Source organism: Toxorhynchites rutilus, chromosome 2, assembly GCF_029784135.1.
Source record: "Toxorhynchites rutilus septentrionalis strain SRP chromosome 2, ASM2978413v1, whole genome shotgun sequence".
In the NCBI taxonomy this organism is placed as follows: domain Eukaryota; kingdom Metazoa; phylum Arthropoda; class Insecta; order Diptera; family Culicidae; genus Toxorhynchites; species Toxorhynchites rutilus.
This window is the reverse complement of record NC_073745.1, coordinates 42804966-42810895: the sequence shown is the minus strand read 5'-3', so window position 1 is coordinate 42810895 and position 5930 is coordinate 42804966. Positions and strand designations below refer to the sequence as shown.

Genomic DNA, 5930 nt, shown 5'->3' with positions numbered 1-5930 from the left:
AAGGCTATTGAAACAAGTTTTTGGATCCAAAATTAACAATTATATAACGCATAGACATTTTATCTTTCGAATGAAGTGTTTATCATACCATTTCGTTCAGTTGTTTAGGAGTTATTAACACTCAAAATCTCGGTCTCCGGCGTAAAGCTTTCGTTTTCGAAACTTTGATTATACACCCCGGTATAGAAATGAAAGACGTAGTCCTACGTCAAAAATTAAGGACTCTGCCCGAGACATGATCGCATAACTGAGGGAGAAATACGCTTCGATATTTATTGCATGTTTGCTGATTTTAAATATCTTTAAAAAAGATACGCCGCAGTGGCAGTCGACCACGTTTTAGGGAAACGCCCTGCAGTCTACACAAATGTATGAGAAATTAGAAGCTCTCTATTTCATTTCAACATATTACATTCAGAGCTTTCTAAAGCGGTATCGCAAATGCCCGTCGTTATAGAGAATTATCGCTATAGGAAAAAACTGTCATCATAGAGAAATTGGATGTCGTTATAAAAAGGAACGCTTTATTCCACAAAAATCAATCGAATTATAAATAATACTCAAAAGCAATTGATTCCGATTGCCTAAACAATAAATACTCGCTCGCATAGACTCAGCTCGTTCGTCCCTTAACACATCACAAAGTTAATAGAGCTAACCCTTGGCAGATTTTTTTTGTGAAGCAATCAGCATATACACTCTGTCCAACTTCTATAAGACCACCCTGATTCTATTTCGTTGCAACACAACCAGTTTCAACAAGATACACTCATATATTGTTGAATGCTTAGAATAAAGTATATTCAACGTTAATTTCTGTCCAGTTTCTATAAGACCATTTCAAAATTCATAAGTATTATCAATTAAAAATCCAAAACGATCGGCTGATTTTCATGTCAATTATTGGTAACCTTGCCAATTCGACTAATAACCTTGAAAATTCGTGAAAATTCGTGTTGGGATACTATTCTACATGTTCTGCTGAACGGATTTCTCGATATTTTTTCCAATTTTCCGAAATTGCGACCTTGAGTTCTTCTAATTTTTTTTTTATTTTATTGTCGTCAATCTAAGTTGTAGACCGATACATTCTTAATACTACTTAGAACTACTTACTTAAAACTAAAAATCTAAAGAGAGCTGGCTGGATAATTTATCCGTTTAATTTAAAAGACGATTTTAACAAGTTACAGAATCCATTTTTTTCTCTATTTATTTATTTCGTTAAAGCAGCGTAGACTAAATATGCTGCCCAAATATTACAGTGAAATTTAACAATATCTTATTCTATTCAGATAGTCTTTGAGCATTGACATTGACATGGTTACATCAATTGTTTCACTGTGTTCGTTACAGAGGCTCATCATACGATTAATAGGACTATATTTGGCATAATGCGTTCTTCGATAATCTATGTACAAAATGTTAGGGTTTCTCAGGTTCCTAATCGGTGCGTAAAAATTTAGGTTTCCTAATATTTCTTCTGAGTCCACTCGTTGTGATATGATATCAATAATAAATAGAATCATGGCAGAGTTCCGACGTTCTTTTAGGCTTTTAATATTGATTAGCACCTTTCATATGGAGGTAGATGATATGAAGACCAGCCTAGTTTACGAAGTGCAAATAACAAAAATTGTTTTTGTACAGATTCAATTCTGTTTTCGTGTGAAGTAATGTAGGGGGACCATATAATACTACAGTATTCGAGAATTGATCTGACGTATGTAATATACAATGTTTTGCGTCACCAAAGAACTGTGTGGCCTGGCCTTGTCCTGATGGAAGACAATGCGGCCTCTGTTTATCAAAGATGGCCTCTTCTTCATGAGTGCTACCTTCAAGCGGTCCAGTTGCTGGCAGTACAGGTCCGAAATGAGCGTTTGGCCATAGGGAAGCAGCTCATAATAGATTATTCCTTGACAATCCCACCAAACACACAGCAGAACCTTCCTGGCCGTTAATGAGGGCTTGGCCACCGTCTGAGCCGCTTCAGCGGGCTTCGACCACGACCGTTTGCGCTTCACGTTGTCGTAAGTGACCCACTTTTCATCGCCAGTCACCATCCGCTTCAGAAACGGGTCGATTTTGTTGCGATTCAGCAGCGATTCACATGCGTCGATACGGTCAAAGATGTTTTTTTTGCGTCAACGTGTGTGGCACCCATACATCGAGCTTCTTTGTGAATCCAAGCTTCTTCAAATGGTTAATAACGGTTTGATGACTTATCCCCAGCTCTTGGCCGATGCTACGGCTGCTACTATGCCGGTCTTTCTCGGCTAATTCAGCGATTTTGTCGCAATTTTCGACGACAGGCCTTCCGGAGCGTGGCGCATCTTCGACGACCTCTACACCAGAACGAAAACGTTGAAACCATCGTTGTGCGGTGGAAATGGAAACTGTATCGGGTCCATAAACTGCACAAATTTTATTGGCAGCTTGAGATGCATTTTTGCCTTTGTCATAGTAGTACTGTAAAATATGTCGGATTTTCTCTTTATTTTGCTCCATATTTGCGACACTATAACTCACGAACGACTTAACCAAACAAAACACTGCCAAGGACTATATTATAGCGCGTAAAAATACCTTTCCAACAAGCTATAGTATGACTCGATACAATGAATACAACTAGAACTACGCGCTTACAACGACACCTCGCGGAAATACCGCAGGACTTTTTTGACAGCCTAATATTATTTGCTCTATGGATGATTGTATTATAATGATCCACGAAGGTTAGTTTCGAATCTAAGATCACACCTAAATCTCTTACTCGTTGACATCTACTGATGGGTTGATTACCCAGTATAACACCATTGTTCAATGGTGTTCTTCTTCTTGTAAAAGTAATCAAAGTGCATTTCTTAACATTGAGCTGTAATAAACTCTTAGTGCACCAATTATAAACTATGTCAACTTCATTTTTGAATGTTTGAGAGTCTTCTTCATTCTTTATTTCCATATACAGTTTCATATCATCTGCGTAGATAAGTGCCTTAACACTGTTAAGAAAAACGCAAACGTCATAAACAAATAAAATGAACAGAAATGGCCCCAAATGAGAGCCTTGAGGAACTCCGGATGTAACAAATATTGGTTTTGAAATTTCCCCATTAAATCTTACCATTTGGGTGCGGTCAGTCAAATATGATTCTAGCCATTTCAATAGCTTGACTTCTATCCCTTCAGTCGTGGTGTACCGTTTTCCCTCAGTGTATATTCTGCGTCCAAGGATCTCCCCTAAGATTTTCAACAGGATTCAAGTCGGGAGAGTGAGCCGACCAGTCAAAAAAAAAAGTTTTTGGTCCTTAATCCATTGCTTAGTTTATTTGCTGGCAAAATAGTAGCATTGTTTTGCTGGAATGTGAAATTTTTGTGACGATATCCACGCAAAAACGGTAGGAGTGCGTGTAATCCTTGAATGATGTGAAAGCTATCTTGAGCTTTCCGGTGGCACAGAATGACACAAAGCAGCAAGATCACCTGGTTTTATAGAAGTTGGACAGAGTGTATAACCCGGGAAGCATCTGCTTGCTGGTTTTGAGAAGATGGATTTAAAGTTTCATAAAGTCAAACTCCATTGGTGCGAAAATAACGGAAATCCTTAAAAAAATCGACCATTTTCGTGACGCGACTGATATTTAGTTTTCCAATTTGTACCATCAATATATTCCATAAAAAAAAAACCAACGTCAAAAATTCCGTTTTTTCATACACATAATTTTTGTTACCTGTATCCGACCATATCTAGAATATACATAAATATCCATGTTAATTTTTTTTTCACTTGGTACCTTTGAAAATATTTTTAACATAACACTGCTTTGAATTTTGAGCTTTTATGTACATTTTTCTCAATTATTCAAACAGTTTTTCCAGCATCCTGAGTCATTCAAATCAATGGTAAAATGGGATTGAGTACTTTCCATATCAACCCTCATATTGTGTCACTAATGGCAGCAATTTACGACAGAAACAAGCTCCCAGAAATTATCGACATATGTCCTTCCACCGCGGCTTCTCGGCTTGAATTGAAAGGCAGCAAAGGTCAGTAACAAAACGGCAGAGGGACTCGACTTAATTGACGCCCCGCTCAAAGAAGCGGTAATGACAGTTTTGTGGTTTTTATTGCAATCAAACTCACTTCCAGCTCGTAGGTGGGTACATACTTGCTGTGACAGCACTACTGTGCATGTTAGTGGCTAAAGGTGACCCTCGGGGCAACGGGTTGTTTTTTGTTTGTGGCCAGTTCCCTTCCCTTCTCAACGAGGCTGCCCATTTACAAACGATTGGTGTGTAAATAATCATCAGCGCCACTCGAAAAGGGCTCTCCAAAGTACCATTTCAATAAATTAAGCTCAATGTCATCACGCTTCGGGCGCCTCAGCCGGTTACAACCGAACGCCTATGGTGATCGCAGGATTAAGATAAACGAAAACAACCCCGGAACACTCGAAACAGTCTGGCCTATTGTTGTTTGCTACTTTAGTCGGAATGTCTAAGCCAAATATTGATCGCCCCATTCCTGCGAGCTGCTGTCTGTAGCAGACGGCAACGTGTAATCAACAAACAACGAGACATTTGGTTGTCAAATAAACAACTTCTGTTTCCCGGACGAAAAAAAAAATATATTTGGACCTAATTCAGCCGGAATGTACACCATTCCAAGCGGCCAGAATTTGTTCAGTTTTCCAGGAAGACAGTGCAACCCTTTCAACGATGTGACTACCTTGCAGCAGTTGAGCAAATAGAGCCGAAAGTGTCAATAAACTGGCGAACGAAGTGGATTGAAACTGACACTAACAAATTTCGGAATGGCCTCCAAAGTGAAGGGTTGAAAGTCTTATCAGCTGCACCTCATTCCAATTTCCGAAATTGCCGACTGTTTTCGTTCTGATGAAAGGTGCGATTTTTGATTCGCCGCCACCGCGTTCGTCAGATTTTCAGCTTTGTGAACGCGAGTTGTAAGCTCCGAAATAGCAATCAAGCGGCTCGTTGGTCTAGGGGTATGATTCTCGCTTCGGGTGCGAGAGGTCCCGGGTTCAATTCCCGGACGAGCCCAATTTTTGATCATTTAGATCCTTTCCAGCACACGCAACGAAGCCACCACGCACGAAAGGTAAATTTACCATACTACACCTCACTGCCCTAAACGTGGGTTAAATTGAGTTATAAATCATGTTTCTTATTTTACCACCATTTCCGGATGAATGTTCAGAATGGCACCATCTGGTCTGTTCCAGTAATGTATACACTGTTGTTGACGGCAGTTGCCGCGCTCACCGAAGCGCATCGGAGAAATTACCTGTGCTTCCATACGACACGACACACGCGCATTTATTTGGGTCCTTGTGGTCAACGCTCGGAACTAATTAGAACCGCTTACGCTTTCTCGTAGGACAAATATCCTTCTGCTGGGAATTCTTCTTTGGGCCAATATTGGGCGCAAAAGGTGTCGGAGAAAGTCTGCCGACAGATGCTACCGAATGCATGCTTGAGCAAGCAAGCGCGTGTTTATTGGCGTGACGTTTTCTAAATGGTAGGGTTGTTCGCGGTTCTTCGCAGTTCTTCGCTTGATGGAAAATGAGATGAGTCGGAGAATGTGACGACAGTTCTGTAGATGTTCTGAATTCTGAAATATGTTCTTTTCATAATCCTTTCCAGACAATTAGGGTTACCCATAACTAAAAGACGCATTTTACATTTTCATATGATTCTGTATACATATGTATTTTAGTTGGCAATTTAAATTAGGAGTGTAGCATATATTTTGCAATTTTGAGAGCTGATAATCCTTTCGGCGCTGCGACATGTGGAATTTGGTATCTCGTTCAACGCAGTGGAATCTGATTGTCTAAGTTCTTCGAAACTCTCATTCTGCTTGTTAGTTGCATCTATTCTTCCTACGATCACTCCCCATAAATTGT

At 39.8% G+C, this 5930-nt stretch overlaps 1 non-coding gene across 1 annotated transcript; it reads left to right on the top strand.

The window, feature by feature from the left end:
* Positions 1-4992: 4992 nt before the first annotated feature.
* Trnap-cgg (transfer RNA proline (anticodon CGG)) lies at positions 4993-5064 on the top strand. The gene has a single exon. It is a non-coding gene; the product is annotated as a tRNA-Pro (tRNA).
* Positions 5065-5930: the final 866 nt, after the last annotated feature.